This window comes from Alosa sapidissima, chromosome 4 (assembly GCF_018492685.1).
Source record: "Alosa sapidissima isolate fAloSap1 chromosome 4, fAloSap1.pri, whole genome shotgun sequence".
NCBI lineage: Eukaryota > Metazoa > Chordata > Actinopteri > Clupeiformes > Clupeidae > Alosa > Alosa sapidissima.
In genome coordinates, this window is record NC_055960.1 from 85,192 (window position 1) to 100,236 (window position 15,045).

General features: G+C 30.3%; 1 long non-coding RNA gene across 1 annotated transcript; it reads right to left on the reverse strand.

Moving 5' to 3' along the window:
- Nucleotides 1-3,624: 3,624 nt before the first annotated feature.
- LOC121707488 lies at nucleotides 3,625-4,258 on the reverse strand. The gene is made up of 2 exons (XR_006031340.1): nucleotides 3,912-4,258; nucleotides 3,625-3,796 (listed from the first exon to the last, which is right to left on the reverse strand). It is a non-coding gene; the product is annotated as an uncharacterized LOC121707488 (long non-coding RNA).
- Nucleotides 4,259-15,045: the final 10,787 nt, after the last annotated feature.

A 15,045-nucleotide genomic window follows, 5' to 3' on the forward strand; every position in this document is an offset into this window, starting at 1 on the left:
CCCCGAAACTTATATGAAAACTAAGAAAATCTGAAAAGTACGAAAAAATCATACCAAATTTTTTTTCACTTTTTTTCCCATAGCTCATGCATTTCACATGTCTAGACACGAAATAAAAAATAATTTGGACAATGTCTGACAGATTTTGAACTTTGTAAAAAAAAACTTTCTCTCATCCAGACCGCGAAAACTAAAAAAATCTGAAAAGTAAGAAAAAAATCAGACCAATTTTTTTTTTTCATTTTTTTTGCCATAGTTAACGCATTTCACATGTCTAGATGTGAAAAAAAATAATTTGGACAATAATTGACAGATTTTGAAATTTTTCAAAAATCTGTCTTTTTTCCTGACCCCGAACCTTATATGAAAACTAAGAAAATCTGAAAAGTACAAAAAATCAGACCAATTTTTTCTTTTTCACTTTTTTTACCATAGTTCATGCATTTCACATGTCTAGATGTGAAAAAAAAATATTTTGACAATAATTGACAGATTTTGAAATTTTTCAAAAATCTGTCTTTTTTCCTGACCCCGAAACTTATATGAAAACTAAGAAAATCTGAAAAGTACAAAAAATCAGACCAATTTTTTCTTTTTCACTTTTTTTCCCATAGCTCATGCATTTCACATGTCTAGACACGAAATAAAAAATAATTTGGACAATGTCTGACAGATTTTGAACTTTGTAAAAAAAAACTTTCTCTCATCCAGACCGCGAAAACTAAAAAAATCTGAAAAGTAAGAAAAAAATCAGACCAATTTTTTTTTTTCATTTTTTTTGCCATAGTTAACGCATTTCACATGTCTAGATGTGAAAAAAAATAATTTGGACAATAATTGACAGATTTTGAAATTTTTCAAAAATCTGTCTTTTTTCCTGACCCCGAACCTTATATGAAAACTAAGAAAATCTGAAAAGTACAAAAAATCAGACCAATTTTTTCTTTTTCACTTTTTTTACCATAGTTCATGCATTTCACATGTCTAGATGTGAAAAAAAAATATTTTGACAATAATTGACAGATTTTGAAATTTTTCAAAAATCTGTCTTTTTTCCTTACCCCGAAACTTATATGAAAACTAAGAAAATCTGAAAAGTACAAAAAATCAGACCAATTTTTTCTTTTTCACTTTTTGACATGAAATAAAAAATAATTTGGACAATGTCTGACAGATTTTCAAATTTGTCAAAAGAAACTTTCTCTCATCCTGAACGCGAAAACTAAAAAAATCTGAAAAGTAAGAAAAAAATCAGACCAATTTTTTTTTTCATTTTTGTTTCCATAGTTAACGCATTTCACATGTCTAGATGTGAAAAAAAATAATTTTGACAATAATTGACAAATTTTGACATTTTTCAAAAATCTGTCTTTTTTCCTGACCCCGAAACTTATATGAAAACTAAGAAAATCTGAAAAGTACGAAAAAATCATACCAAATTTTTTTTCACTTTTTTTCCCATAGCTCATGCATTTCACATGTCTAGACACGAAATAAAAAATAATTTGGACAATGTCTGACAGATTTTGAACTTTGTAAAAAAAAACTTTCTCTCATCCAGACCGCGAAAACTAAAAAAATCTGAAAAGTAAGAAAAAAATCAGACCAATTTTTTCTTTTTCACTTTTTTTACCATAGTTCATGCATTTCACATGTCTAGATGTGAAAAAAAAATATTTTGACAATAATTGACAGATTTTGAAATTTTTCAAAAATCTGTCTTTTTTCCTGACCCCGAAACTTATATGAAAACTAAGAAAATCTGAAAAGTACAAAAAATCAGACCAATTTTTTCTTTTTCACTTTTTTTACCATAGTTCATGAATTTCACATGTCTAGACATGAAATAAAAAATAATTTGGACAATGTCTGACAGATTTTCAAATTTGTCAAAAGAAACTTTCTCTCATCCTGAACGCGAAAACTAAAAAAATCTGAAAAGTAAGAAAAAAATCAGACCAATTTTTTTTTTCATTTTTGTTTCCATAGTTAACGCATTTCACATGTCTAGATGTGAAAAAAAATAATTTGGACAATAATTGACAGATTTTGAAATTTTTCAAAAATCTGTCTTTTTTCCTGACCCCGAAACTTATATGAAAACTAAGAAAATCTGAAAAGTACGAAAAAATCATACCAAATTTTTTTTCACTTTTTTTCCCATAGCTCATGCATTTCACATGTCTAGACACGAAATAAAAAATAATTTGGACAATGTCTGACAGATTTTGAACTTTGTAAAAAAAAACTTTCTCTCATCCAGACCGCGAAAACTAAAAAAATCTGAAAAGTAAGAAAAAAATCAGACCAATTTTTTTTTTTCTTTTTTTTTTGCCATAGTTAACGCATTTCACATGTCTAGATGTGAAAAAAAATAATTTGGACAATAATTGACAGATTTTGAAATTTTTCAAAAATCTGTCTTTTTTCCTGACCCCGAACCTTATATGAAAACTAAGAAAATCTGAAAAGTACAAAAAATCAGACCAATTTTTTCTTTTTCACTTTTTTTACCATAGTTCATGCATTTCACATGTCTAGATGTGAAAAAAAAATATTTTGACAATAATTGACAGATTTTGAAATTTTTCAAAAATCTGTCTTTTTTTCCTGACCCCGAACCTTATATGAAAACTAAGAAAATCTGAAAAGTACAAAAAATCAGACCAATTTTTTCTTTTTCACTTTTTGACATGAAATAAAAAATAATTTGGACAATGTCTGACAGATTTTCAAATTTGTCAAAAAAAACTTTCTCTCATCCTGAACGCGAAAACTAAAAAAATCTGAAAAGTAAGAAAAAAATCAGACCAATTTTTTTTTTCATTTTTGTTTCCATAGTTAACGCATTTCACATGTCTACCCCTACAGCAAAAGGACTCCGCGGCGGATCCGCCGCGGAGGTAGGACGGCTTCCGGAACGGACCCGCGAAACGGACCCGTATCGGAGTCCAGATGCTCTCAGGAACGGATCCGCTACGAAGGCGGATCGCGGACCCGCCGTGGCTCCGCACTGCATCCACTCCGCATCCGCGATTAAAACCTTACCTCCGCGGCGGGTCCGTTTGGGATCCGCAAATCGATACATACATCCGCCGCGGACCCGCAACGGACTCAAAGGCTCATCTGGCCCGGGTCCGTTTTGGACCCGTTTATCTCATTTTAAAAATTCCTTCTGTTCTTGCTGTAGGATAAAACTAGGCAACTATAGGATAAAAGTAAAACTATCACTAGGCCTAGCCTAGGCTACTACAGCAATATAGGCCTACGATTAATCTGCATTGCCTCGTATTTTTAACTTATCAATACTGTCAATAAACCTAACAGAAAAGGTTTAAGTCAAGACATCAATTTACTGTACAAACGTGATCACTACTCAATGGAAATATAAAATGGACATTTATGGAAAGTTACAGGTTATAAGCTATTCTGTTTTTGTTAAGTAGCCTACATTGCCTAGGCTACTTTACATTAATTTTGTGGTCAAAACCTAATTTAGTGCTTTATAGGCCTAGGTCAGTGCAGACATGAAATATTTTATCTAATAGGCTACAACTTCAATGAAATACTGCGCTATGCACAGCTAAAATATCAGAAAATGAATAACTGGTGAATGACAAGAAGTTCAATAAAAAGATTGTTTAATGCTTATTTCTCCTATTACTCCATTTGTGTGGATGGAGGCGGAACACATCTCCTCGTTGCCCGATCCACCGACGGTTGAAACACCTGATTGCGTGTTTGGTGACCTCAGTGTCCGTGGCAGACCGTGTCACCATGTTTTTCCTCACAGCACCTGTAATCAAACAGACAGATATGTTTATGTTTATGGTATGTTGCATCCAAAGCCAAGTATGCTTACACAATACAATATATGAGATAGGTATTAAGGAGATTAAATTTAAACTTACAAAGCTCCTCTGTTCGCTGCACGTTGAGGGCTGGTGTGGGGGTGGAGGGAGTTGAGGAGGGACTGCCGTTCCTGGCCCATAGTGAGGTGGGCGGTGTGCGAGAGGGGGAACATTTTTTTATTAAATGGTAGTATTAAATTGTAAAATTGTATTAAATTGTAAAATTTTTTATTAAATCTGTTAACCATAACTGATAATACACATGGGGCCTTTCTATTCACTAATATTTCAGAGATCAGTCCCTACTTTGAGTAACTCTCCGTATGTTAAATGCAGGTGCAGGTGCAGGGAGTTGAGGTGGTGAAGAGTGTTGCGGTCCTGCCCCGTGGTGAGGTGCTAAGGGAGATAAATGGTTGTGATCTGGTAACCATGGTAGGCTGAGAGCTACAGGGCCAAACAATGGCAAACGAAAACAAATCTCTGGTCATGCTGGACATGAATTTGTATGTTTCAATATTTTGGTATGCACTATCTATATCAACTCCATGAATGGATTGACATTGAAATCAATGTGTTTCAATACAATCTGATAATAATGAATTAACTTTTCAGGCAATATTGCATGAATGCAGATGTTTTAACTGACAAAATATTTGGCTGAGATTTTGAAAGTAATGGATAAAGTATGCAGAAAATCTCCAATGGTAATGCAGATGCAATCTGTTGATCTGAAATGGAGTGACTACTGCTGTGTTAATATAGATGGGGCCACTGTATTCAATATTATTTCAGAGATCAGTCTTTACCTTAACAGTTTTCTCCAGGTTGAGGGGTAGTGACTCGGCTGCCTGGCACTCGGCGAGATGGTGGAGCTGGAGGAATAGATACAAAGAGAGGGGAATGTCTTTAGCACTAAGAATGTTAACCATATCTCTAATTTTAATATTATGATTTAGTTATTTCAGTGTTAAGAGATTATTACTTACTTTGCCAGTGCAATTGGCTTGGGCTTGAGGCTTCAACTGATATACCAGGCGAGTTGGAAGGTACCTCAGAGATGCAAAGTCACCATTTTCTGGCTCTTCACTGTCATCAGAGTCCCCGAAACGATGGCTGTTACATAACGATATCATTATGGTTATTGCAATCCCAAAATTTCCAAATATACATATAGTACAAGCATCTCTGGTCTATTTTGGAATGCTACGGGAATGTGTTCACATTACATTTTAACAACCCAGAAAGTATCTTACTTGATCAAGCAAACCCAACAGAGGCAATCGTAACGTTAGATGCTAGAATCCAGCCGATAAAAGTTGACGCTGCAGAACAAACAAAATAGAAGATGGGGACCAAGTTCCATACAGTTAAGTTACCATAATAAATCACAAACCGATGCCAATAGTTGTCTGAACCGACTTAAACAGTGATTAAAATGCCGAGGCTTTCATTATAAAGATGGCAGATAGACAATAAAGTTACGTATGAGACCAAACTTGGCAAAATGCAAACGTTAATGCACAGCTAGCTAGAGGCTAGGGCTAAACCATTATCAGTGAGTCAACATGCTAAAGTTGTAGGTAGCTATCATAGCAGAGTGCTTCACTGACTTCATTGACTGAAATACCAGTGCCAATATCACCTTAATCAAGGTTTGCATCGCAAACGTGATTTCAATATATGTATAGCACTAATAGACATTAGCAATAACTTATGCAATTGCGCCTAGCAGCATGCTAGCTAGCAGCTATATGCCGCTAGCATAGTAGCACTATATGGACAACAGCGACACATTAAAACAGACAAGACCAGACTAATGTTAAATAACAATGTGTGTTTTTTAAATCACACTACCATAACATATTCTGCCGAAATTGCTATCCCATTTTAAATCAGATAGGCTACAGACTCATATGAGCATCACAGCTAACAATAACGTTAACTTTGCACAAACTGTTGCACAAAATGACAAACGTCTCTGGTTGCACTAACGTTAACGTTAGTCCTAATATCAAACAACGTCATTACAATTAATAAACATGATGATTATAAAACCACAAAGGCCAATGTTTAGCTATTGTGAATGTCGCAATATATTAATAAATATCACTTACTCGAGAGGGTTCAGCGCAACCGTGTCCCAGCAAAGAAAATATCCACTAGTATGACTCTTCTTGGCTCTTGGTGTACAGTCATGTTCAACCGTTACAGTAAATGCGCGTCCGCGCCCGCGGATCCGACATGGGTCCACTCAGGATCCGCTGTTTGACAGTAGAATTTTCGGGGCCGCCTGGAGGCGGAGCTGATCCTCTGTGCGGCACCAAAACGAATGCGACAGTCACGCGGGTTTGGCGTCTTGAAGGCGGATCCGCCTAGGAGTCTACTGCTGTGTGGGTAGATGTGAAAAAAAATAATTTTGACAATAATTGACAGATTTTGACATTTTTCAAAAATCTGTCTTTTTTCCTGACCCCGAAACTTATATGAAAACTAAGAAAATCTGAAAAGTACGAAAAAATCATACCAAATTTTTTTTCACTTTTTTTCCCATAGCTCATGCATTTCACATGTCTAGACACGAAATAAAAAATAATTTGGACAATGTCTGACAGATTTTGAACTTTGTAAAAAAAAACTTTCTCTCATCCAGACCGCGAAAACTAAAAAAATCTGAAAAGTAAGAAAAAAATCAGACCAATTTTTTTTTTTTCATTTTTGTTGCCATAGTTAACGCATTTCACATGTCTAGATGTGAAAAAAAATAATTTGGACAATAATTGACAGATTTTGAAATTTTTCAAAAATCTGTCTTTTTTCCTGACCCCGAAACTTATATGAAAACTAAGAAAATCTGAAAAGTACGAAAAAATCATACCAAATTTTTTTTCACTTTTTTTCCCATAGCTCATGCATTTCACATGTCTAGACACGAAATAAAAAATAATTTGGACAATGTCTGACAGATTTTGAACTTTGTAAAAAAAAACTTTCTCTCATCCAGACCGCGAAAACTAAAAAAATCTGAAAAGTAAGAAAAAAATCAGACCAATTTTTTTTTTCATTTTTGTTTCCATAGTTAACGCATTTCACATGTCTAGATGTGAAAAAAAATAATTTTGACAATAATTGACAGATTTTGACATTTTTCAAAAATCTGTCTTTTTTCCTGACCCCGAAACTTATATGAAAACTAAGAAAATCTGAAAAGTACGAAAAAATCATACCAAATTTTTTTTCACTTTTTTTCCCATAGCTCATGCATTTCACATGTCTAGACACGAAATAAAAAATAATTTGGACAATGTCTGACAGATTTTGAACTTTGTAAAAAAAAACTTTCTCTCATCCAGACCGCGAAAACTAAAAAAATCTGAAAAGTAAGAAAAAAATCAGACCAATTTTTTTTTTTCATTTTTGTTGCCATAGTTAACGCATTTCACATGTCTAGATATCTGTGAAAAAAAATAATTTGGACAATAATTGACAGATTTTGAAATTTTTCAAAAATCTGTCTTTTTTCCTGACCCCGAAACTTATATGAAAACTAAGAAAATCTGAAAAGTACGAAAAAATCATACCAAATTTTTTTTCACTTTTTTTCCCATAGCTCATGCATTTCACATGTCTAGACACGAAATAAAAAATAATTTGGACAATGTCTGACAGATTTTGAACTTTGTAAAAAAAAACTTTCTCTCATCCAGACCGCGAAAACTAAAAAAATCTGAAAAGTAAGAAAAAAATCAGACCAATTTTTTTTTTTCATTTTTTTTGCCATAGTTAACGCATTTCACATGTCTAGATGTGAAAAAAAATAATTTGGACAATAATTGACAGATTTTGAAATTTTTCAAAAATCTGTCTTTTTTCCTGACCCCGAACCTTATATGAAAACTAAGAAAATCTGAAAAGTACAAAAAATCAGACCAATTTTTTCTTTTTCACTTTTTGACATGAAATAAAAAATAATTTGGACAATGTCTGACAGATTTTCAAATTTGTCAAAAAAAACTTTCATCCTGAACGCGAAAACTAAAAAAATCTGAAAAGTAAGAAAAAAATCAGACCAATTTTTTTTTTCATTTTTGTTTCCATAGTTAACGCATTTCACATGTCTAGATGTGAAAAAAAATAATTTTGACAATAATTGACAGATTTTGACATTTTTCAAAAATCTGTCTTTTTTCCTGACCCCGAAACTTATATGAAAACTAAGAAAATCTGAAAAGTACGAAAAAATCATACCAAATTTTTTTTCACTTTTTTTCCCATAGCTCATGCATTTCACATGTCTAGACACGAAATAAAAAATAATTTGGACAATGTCTGACAGATTTTGAACTTTGTAAAAAAAAACTTTCTCTCATCCAGACCGCGAAAACTAAAAAAATCTGAAAAGTAAGAAAAAAATCAGACCAATTTTTTTTTTTCATTTTTGTTGCCATAGTTAACGCATTTCACATGTCTAGATATCTGTGAAAAAAAATAATTTGGACAATAATTGACAGATTTTGAAATTTTTCAAAAATCTGTCTTTTTTCCTGACCCCGAAACTTATATGAAAACTAAGAAAATCTGAAAAGTACGAAAAAATCATACCAAATTTTTTTTCACTTTTTTTCCCATAGCTCATGCATTTCACATGTCTAGACACGAAATAAAAAATAATTTGGACAATGTCTGACAGATTTTGAACTTTGTAAAAAAAAACTTTCTCTCATCCAGACCGCGAAAACTAAAAAAATCTGAAAAGTAAGAAAAAAATCAGACCAATTTTTTTTTTTCATTTTTGTTGCCATAGTTAACGCATTTCACATGTCTAGATATCTGTGAAAAAAAATAATTTGGACAATAATTGACAGATTTTGAAATTTTTCAAAAATCTGTCTTTTTTCCTGACCCCGAAACTTATATGAAAACTAAGAAAATCTGAAAAGTACGAAAAAATCATACCAAATTTTTTTTCACTTTTTTTCCCATAGCTCATGCATTTCACATGTCTAGACACGAAATAAAAAATAATTTGGACAATGTCTGACAGATTTTGAACTTTGTAAAAAAAAACTTTCTCTCATCCAGACCGCGAAAACTAAAAAAATCTGAAAAGTAAGAAAAAAATCAGACCAATTTTTTTTTTTCTTTTTTTTTGCCATAGTTAACGCATTTCACATGTCTAGATGTGAAAAAAAATAATTTGGACAATAATTGACAGATTTTGAAATTTTTCAAAAATCTGTCTTTTTTCCTGACCCCGAACCTTATATGAAAACTAAGAAAATCTGAAAAGTACAAAAAATCAGACCAATTTTTTCTTTTTCACTTTTTTTACCATAGTTCATGCATTTCACATGTCTAGATGTGAAAAAAAAATATTTTGACAATAATTGACAGATATTGAAATTTTTCAAAAATCTGTCTTTTTTCCTGACCCCGAACCTTATATGAAAACTAAGAAAATCTGAAAAGTACAAAAAATCAGACCAATTTTTTCTTTTTCACTTTTTGACATGAAATAAAAAATAATTTGGACAATGTCTGACAGATTTTCAAATTTGTCAAAAAAAACTTTCATCCTGAACGCGAAAACTAAAAAAATCTGAAAAGTAAGAAAAAAATCAGACCAATTTTTTTTTTCATTTTTGTTTCCATAGTTAACGCATTTCACATGTCTAGATATCTGTGAAAAAAAATAATTTGGACAATAATTGACAGATTTTGACATTTTTCAAAAATCTGTCTTTTTTCCTGACCCCGAAACTTATATGAAAACTAAGAAAATCTGAAAAGTACGAAAAAATCATACCAAATTTTTTTTCACTTTTTTTCCCATAGCTCATGCATTTCACATGTCTAGACACGAAATAAAAAATAATTTGGACAATGTCTGACAGATTTTGAACTTTGTAAAAAAAAACTTTCTCTCATCCAGACCGCGAAAACTAAAAAAATCTGAAAAGTAAGAAAAAAATCAGACCAATTTTTTTTTTTCATTTTTGTTGCCATAGTTAACGCATTTCACATGTCTAGATATCTGTGAAAAAAAATAATTTGGACAATAATTGACAGATTTTGAAATTTTTCAAAAATCTGTCTTTTTTCCTGACCCCGAAACTTATATGAAAACTAAGAAAATCTGAAAAGTACGAAAAAATCATACCAAATTTTTTTTCACTTTTTTTCCCATAGCTCATGCATTTCACATGTCTAGACACGAAATAAAAAATAATTTGGACAATGTCTGACAGATTTTGAACTTTGTAAAAAAAAACTTTCTCTCATCCAGACCGCGAAAACTAAAAAAATCTGAAAAGTAAGAAAAAAATCAGACCAATTTTTTTTTTTCTTTTTTTTTGCCATAGTTAACGCATTTCACATGTCTAGATATCTGTGAAAAAAAATAATTTGGACAATAATTGACAGATTTTGAAATTTTTCAAAAATCTGTCTTTTTTCCTGACCCCGAACCTTATATGAAAACTAAGAAAATCTGAAAAGTACGAAAAAATCATACCAAATTTTTTTTCACTTTTTTTCCCATAGTTCATGCATTTCACATGTCTAGATGTGAAAAAAAAATATTTTGACAATAATTGACAGATATTGAAATTTTTCAAAAATCTGTCTTTTTTCCTGACCCCGAACCTTATATGAAAACTAAGAAAATCTGAAAAGTACAAAAAATCAGACCAATTTTTTCTTTTTCACTTTTTGACATGAAATAAAAAATAATTTGGACAATGTCTGACAGATTTTCAAATTTGTCAAAAAAAACTTTCATCCTGAACGCGAAAACTAAAAAAATCTGAAAAGTAAGAAAAAAATCAGACCAATTTTTTTTTTCATTTTTGTTTCCATAGTTAACGCATTTCACATGTCTAGATGTGAAAAAAAATAATTTTGACAATAATTGACAGATTTTGACATTTTTCAAAAATCTGTCTTTTTTCCTGACCCCGAAACTTATATGAAAACTAAGAAAATCTGAAAAGTACGAAAAAATCATACCAAATTTTTTTTCACTTTTTTTCCCATAGCTCATGCATTTCACATGTCTAGACACGAAATAAAAAATAATTTGGACAATGTCTGACAGATTTTGAACTTTGTAAAAAAAAACTTTCTCTCATCCAGACCGCGAAAACTAAAAAAATCTGAAAAGTAAGAAAAAAATCAGACCAATTTTTTTTTTTCATTTTTGTTGCCATAGTTAACGCATTTCACATGTCTAGATATCTGTGAAAAAAAATAATTTGGACAATAATTGACAGATTTTGAAATTTTTCAAAAATCTGTCTTTTTTCCTGACCCCGAAACTTATATGAAAACTAAGAAAATCTGAAAAGTACGAAAAAATCATACCAAATTTTTTTTCACTTTTTTTCCCATAGCTCATGCATTTCACATGTCTAGACACGAAATAAAAAATAATTTGGACAATGTCTGACAGATTTTGAACTTTGTAAAAAAAAACTTTCTCTCATCCAGACCGCGAAAACTAAAAAAATCTGAAAAGTAAGAAAAAAATCAGACCAATTTTTTTTTTTCATTTTTGTTGCCATAGTTAACGCATTTCACATGTCTAGATATCTGTGAAAAAAAATAATTTGGACAATAATTGACAGATTTTGAAATTTTTCAAAAATCTGTCTTTTTTCCTGACCCCGAAACTTATATGAAAACTAAGAAAATCTGAAAAGTACGAAAAAATCATACCAAATTTTTTTTCACTTTTTTTCCCATAGCTCATGCATTTCAAATGTCTAGACACGAAATAAAAAATAATTTGGACAATGTCTGACAGATTTTGAACTTTGTAAAAAAAAACTTTCTCTCATCCAGACCGCGAAAACTAAAAAAATCTGAAAAGTAAGAAAAAAATCAGACCAATTTTTTCTTTTTCACTTTTTTTACCATAGTTCATGCATTTCACATGTCTAGATGTGAAAAAAAAATATTTTGACAATAATTGACAGATATTGAAATTTTTCAAAAATCTGTCTTTTTTCCTGACCCCGAACCTTATATGAAAACTAAGAAAATCTGAAAAGTACAAAAAATCAGACCAATTTTTTCTTTTTCACTTTTTGACATGAAATAAAAAATAATTTGGACAATGTCTGACAGATTTTCAAATTTGTCAAAAAAAACTTTCTCTCATCCTGAACGCGAAAACTAAAAAAATCTGAAAAGTAAGAAAAAAATCAGACCAATTTTTTTTTTCATTTTTGTTGCCATAGTTAACGCATTTGACATGTCTAGATGTGAAAAAAAATAATTTTGACAATAATTGACAGATTTTGACATTTTTCAAAAATCTGTCTTTTTTCCTGACCCCGAAACTTATATGAAAACTAAGAAAATCTGAAAAGTACAAAAAATCAGACCAATTTTTTCTTTTTCACTTTTTTTACCATAGTTCATGCATTTCACATGTCTAGACATGAAATAAAAAATAATTTGGACAATGTCTGACAGATTTTCAAATTTGTCAAAAAAAACTTTCTCTCATCCTGAACGCGAAAACTAAAAAAATCTGAAAAGTAAGAAAAAAATCAGACCAATTTTTTTTTTCATTTTTGTTTCCATAGTTAACGCATTTCACATGTCTAGATGTGAAAAAAAATAATTTTGACAATAATTGACAGATTTTGACATTTTTCAAAAATCTGTCTTTTTTCCTGACCCCGAAACTTATATGAAAACTAAGAAAATCTGAAAAGTACGAAAAAATCATACCAAATTTTTTTTCACTTTTTTTCCCATAGCTCATGCATTTCACATGTCTAGACACGAAATAAAAAATAATTTGGACAATGTCTGACAGATTTTGAACTTTGTAAAAAAAAACTTTCTCTCATCCAGACCGCGAAAACTAAAAAAATCTGAAAAGTAAGAAAAAAATCAGACCAATTTTTTTTTTTCTTTTTTTTTGCCATAGTTAACGCATTTCACATGTCTAGATGTGAAAAAAAATAATTTGGACAATAATTGACAGATTTTGAAATTTTTCAAAAATCTGTCTTTTTTCCTGACCCCGAACCTTATATGAAAACTAAGAAAATCTGAAAAGTACAAAAAATCAGACCAATTTTTTCTTTTTCACTTTTTTTACCATAGTTCATGCATTTCACATGTCTAGATGTGAAAAAAAAATATTTTGACAATAATTGACAGATATTGAAATTTTTCAAAAATCTGTCTTTTTTCCTGACCCCGAACCTTATATGAAAACTAAGAAAATCTGAAAAGTACAAAAAATCAGACCAATTTTTTCTTTTTCACTTTTTGACATGAAATAAAAAATAATTTGGACAATGTCTGACAGATTTTCAAATTTGTCAAAAAAAACTTTCTCTCATCCTGAACGCGAAAACTAAAAAAATCTGAAAAGTAAGAAAAAAATCAGACCAATTTTTTTTTTCATTTTTGTTGCCATAGTTAACGCATTTGACATGTCTAGATGTGAAAAAAAATAATTTTGACAATAATTGACAGATTTTGACATTTTTCAAAAATCTGTCTTTTTTCCTGACCCCGAAACTTATATGAAAACTAAGAAAATCTGAAAAGTACAAAAAATCAGACCAATTTTTTCTTTTTCACTTTTTTTACCATAGTTCATGCATTTCACATGTCTAGACATGAAATAAAAAATAATTTGGACAATGTCTGACAGATTTTCAAATTTGTCAAAAAAAACTTTCTCTCATCCTGAACGCGAAAACTAAAAAAATCTGAAAAGTAAGAAAAAAATCAGACCAATTTTTTTTTTCATTTTTGTTTCCATAGTTAACGCATTTCACATGTCTAGATGTGAAAAAAAATAATTTTGACAATAATTGACAGATTTTGACATTTTTCAAAAATCTGTCTTTTTTCCTGACCCCGAAACTTATATGAAAACTAAGAAAATCTGAAAAGTACGAAAAAATCATACCAAATTTTTTTTCACTTTTTTTCCCATAGCTCATGCATTTCACATGTCTAGACACGAAATAAAAAATAATTTGGACAATGTCTGACAGATTTTGAACTTTGTAAAAAAAAACTTTCTCTCATCCAGACCGCGAAAACTAAAAAAATCTGAAAAGTAAGAAAAAAATCAGACCAATTTTTTTTTTTCATTTTTGTTGCCATAGTTAACGCATTTCACATGTCTAGATATCTGTGAAAAAAAATAATTTGGACAATAATTGACAGATTTTGAAATTTTTCAAAAATCTGTCTTTTTTCCTGACCCCGAAACTTATATGAAAACTAAGAAAATCTGAAAAGTACGAAAAAATCATACCAAATTTTTTTTCACTTTTTTTCCCATAGCTCATGCATTTCACATGTCTAGACACGAAATAAAAAATAATTTGGACAATGTCTGACAGATTTTGAACTTTGTAAAAAAAAACTTTCTCTCATCCAGACCGCGAAAACTAAAAAAATCTGAAAAGTAAGAAAAAAATCAGACCAATTTTTTTTTTTCATTTTTTTTGCCATAGTTAACGCATTTCACATGTCTAGATGTGAAAAAAAATAATTTGGACAATAATTGACAGATTTTGAAATTTTTCAAAAATCTGTCTTTTTTCCTGACCCCGAACCTTATATGAAAACTAAGAAAATCTGAAAAGTACAAAAAATCAGACCAATTTTTTCTTTTTCACTTTTTGACATGAAATAAAAAATAATTTGGACAATGTCTGACAGATTTTCAAATTTGTCAAAAAAAACTTTCTCTCATCCTGAACGCGAAAACTAAAAAAATCTGAAAAGTAAGAAAAAAATCAGACCAATTTTTTTTTTCATTTTTGTTGCCATAGTTAACGCATTTGACATGTCTAGATGTGAAAAAAAATAATTTTGACAATAATTGACAGATTTTGACATTTTTCAAAAATCTGTCTTTTTTCCTGACCCCGAAACTTATATGAAAACTAAGAAAATCTGAAAAGTACAAAAAATCAGACCAATTTTTTCTTTTTCACTTTTTTTACCATAGTTCATGCATTTCACATGTCTAGACATGAAATAAAAAATAATTTGGACAATGTCTGACAGATTTTCAAATTTGTCAAAAAAAACTTTCTCTCATCCTGAACGCGAAAACTAAAAAAATCTGAAAAGTAAGAAAAAAATCAGACCAATTTTTTTTTTCATTTTTGTTTCCATAGTTAACGCATTTCACATGTCTAGATGTGAA